Below are 3834 nucleotides of genomic sequence, written 5' to 3' on the forward strand. Positions count from 1 at the left end.
GTAAAGTTTGGTACAATTTTTTTGTTATTATTTTTTAAATTTTAATATAAACACTTAGAAATATTAGATGAGTAAAACGAAATCTACGAATTTTAATATTGACTTCAATGTAAATTTATTTACTTGGGTTTGTTTCAAGATTTTATTCTATAAATTCAAATTTATTTGTTTTAGTATTTTAATTTTTATTTAGATTGTTATTTTAACTTTATTTTATTATAAATATTTTTGTAATATTAAACTTTTTTTGTGCCTGAAGAATTTTAATTTGTTGAAAAAAATTGTTTCTGGTGAATAGATATTTTTCTATTTTTTTATTTAAAATGTTATTATAGGTATGTTAATATTAAGAATATAAAAGATAAGCTTACTTAAAAAAACGTATTATGAGATCAAACAATTTTATAATTGCAGATATTTATCTACACAGAAAGCTATATGGAGAACTTTGGCTTATGATATTCATCGGAGATGGCCTTCAGTGATGAGATTAATCTTTTAGTTTCCTTGAAAGTAAAATATCATCTTTAAAGACGTTGGCAATCTTAAGAAAATCATAGATTAAGAGTAAGGATAAGGTACGATATTCTTAGTATGGATGGAGGCCAATAAAGAATTTGAAGTAAGTCAAACTTTAACGTATGCTGAGTTTCCAAATCAATTTGTTTATGATAGAGAAGAAAGGGAATAACATCCACGCAAAAGAGATCGAGTATTCTATGAGGAGGTTAAACTATGTTTTACCGGGTACAGATGATATCTGCTATATTATCTACTATATGAGAATTTTGTTAACTGTTCAAAAAGGTTGCACAATATATGAGTCTATTAAAACAGTTAATGGGATTATGTATCCTAACTTCCAAGATACTTTCTATTTTATGGTACTGTTGTTTGATGATAGAAAATTCATTGCAGCTATTAATGAGGTCTGGTCATCAATTGAGAAAACTGTTTGTGATGTTGTCGATGATATCTAATAGTGTTAGCAAACTAAATCGTATTTAGAATGCAACTTGGACATTGTTGGCTGACGAGATACTATATACGAGGAGAAAAACATTAAAAAATCAAGGTATTTTACTATGTGGTAAATTATTATCACATGTAGGATTTTACTTGCCAAAATTAGTGTTCACCTGTGGACAACTTTACGTTGCTTTGTCAAGAGTTAAGAGTTGTAATGGCCTGAATATTCTAATTCTAGATGAAGACAGTAATCCAAAGTCATCAACAACAAATGTCGTGCTCAAAGAAGTTTTTAATAATATTTAGGTAAGAAAAATAGTATTTTCATTTTACTAATATGTTATGATTTATACTTTTATACAAATATTTATCGTAGATATAACTAATTTATTAACTATACTTTCAGACTTGAAATAAAATGTGTAACATGGAGCATAACATCATATGCCAATTACTTTTTTAATGAGGTTAATAAAATACTAGATTGTCGATAAATTTTCATTAGCCTTATGATATAAAGTTTAGTATAAAATTGACATGCTACTATTACAGTTATATATGTTCTTATTTTTTCAGGTCTTTTTCCTTATGGTTCAAGAATATTATAAACTTTAAACTATTTTATTTGTATTTTACTTTAAATAAAGATAAAACAATATATTCAGTACGTTTATTATATAATGACGATGAAAATATTATATCTAACCTGAGAAATTTATGATTATAAAATAGTATTTTCGATTTATCATGTCAAATTAAAATGTAAACTCGTGCATTACACGAATTTAACTGTGGTATTATTTAAATAAGAAACCAATAAAAATTTATCATCTTATAAGGATTATTTATGAAATAATTAAAAATAATATAAAATTTAAATTGAACGTAATTTTAAATCACTGTTTATTAATGAAAAATATTTTAAATTAAAAAATTATTAGTTTCATCGGCTTAATTTAAGGATCATTAATATTTCTCAGGCCAGGTAAGGTCAGAGGAGTTTGATCTATTTATCACATGTATTCTCGTAAAATAATTAAATTGAAATGAAAGGTTGGAGATGTTCTAATCTTTCTCCCAAGTTGCTTTTAGAGGGTGATAATACTAATCGAATTTGCGGCTTATTCTGTCTTATTCGTTCGAGGTGAGTAATTACCAATCTTGATGTGAGATGAGTTTTTTGCGAGATGAAATTTTGGATGAGACCGGATGAAGTCGGATTTAGGTAATATCTGCCCAAGTATATGTATAAAATAATTAGTAAAATGATTAATAATATTATATTATATTCAAATTTTTATCTTAACTTATGTTATCTATGTGATAATGGTTATATAAATTTTAAAATTTAATTTTATTTATTATATTTTAATACTTATAGGGGGCAGGTAGGAGAGAAGCGCGTAAGGGCGAGAGCGAGTTAGAATTTAATTTTTTTCTACCTGTGAGTAGAAATAGAGCGCATTCTATACAAATTATTGTAGGGTAGGACAGGGTCCAATAGGACAAAAACCCGCCCTTATCCCCATTGTCACACTACTTGCTTTCAACTACTGTTTTTTAAATTTTCTTATTGTTGCTTTTCATTTCATCTCATCATGGAGGAGAACGTTGTAATTACTGCCGCCATTCCTCTTTCTACGAATGGTATAGTCCATCATAATTCATGGCTTTTCGCCATATTAGAGATTTGAGGACATCGTATAATTGTATATGGAAGGAATACTGAGATTGAGAGACAGGAATCGAGATACAAAAATTAAGAGACAGGAATTAAATTAAATATTTATATATGTTTGACGTAAAATATAAATGACAGAATTATATTTTAGATCTTGTTTGACTTAAAATAAATATAAAGACTAAAACAAATATAATTATTTAAATACTCATATTAATTAAAGTTAGAATATATTAGAATCAATTAGCTTTCATTATAATTATTTATCATATCTGAAAATAGGATATTATGTTTTTATTATTTCGATTTTCTTAACACTTATAAATACTTTATTTTTTATATTGTATCATTCATATCTACACAATTTGAATAGACATAAATCTTTTCTCTATTGCTCTCTCTTACCTTTCTAACATGATACCAGAACTATGGTATCCTCCTTGAAGATAATATATAAGTTGTTTTTCTTCTGGTTAAATCATCATATTTTTCACACTTTTTCTATGTCATTTTTCTTTGTCTTTTATCACTTTTTTTTATGATTTTTCATCTCACCGATTAACCTATTCTCTCCGTCTTGTATATTTCGAGTCTAATGAATCAAATATCACTGTCATTTGCTGCTTACCTATTATCATGAAGAAACCCTATATTTTTCATCACCTTCTGGCAGTTCGTCATCCTTCGAAATTTTACCATCTCTTCACAATTTGTCACCTTTTCGGGAGTTCTCGGGCAATTTGCCATCTTATTGGCAGTTTCGTTTATGATTTTTTTAGGTAGTTTCATTTGTATTTTCGTTGCGGCAGTTTTGTCTACGCTTCCTTGCGACATTTTTGTCTACACTTTTTTTGCGGTAGTTTCATTTGCGCTTCCCCCTGTGGCAGTTTCATATGTGCTTCCTTTCGACAGTTTTATCTGCACTTTTTTTCTGTCAGTTCCGTTTGCAACCGTTTCATCAATTTATGCATTTTTTCTTTAATTTGTTATTTTAAAAAATTTCAAACTCAAGTTGTCACTTGAATTTAAGGGAGATATTAGATTGAATTAGGATCAATTAGCTTTCATTAGAATTATTTAGCATATATGAATATTTATTATAAGATATTACGTCTTTATTATTTTGATTCTTTTAATACGTATAAATATCCTTCGATGTTGTATCATTTAAAACAAGTTGAATA

Source organism: Arachis duranensis, chromosome 9 (genome assembly GCF_000817695.3).
Source record: "Arachis duranensis cultivar V14167 chromosome 9, aradu.V14167.gnm2.J7QH, whole genome shotgun sequence".
Classification (NCBI taxonomy): Eukaryota; Viridiplantae; Streptophyta; class Magnoliopsida; order Fabales; family Fabaceae; genus Arachis; species Arachis duranensis.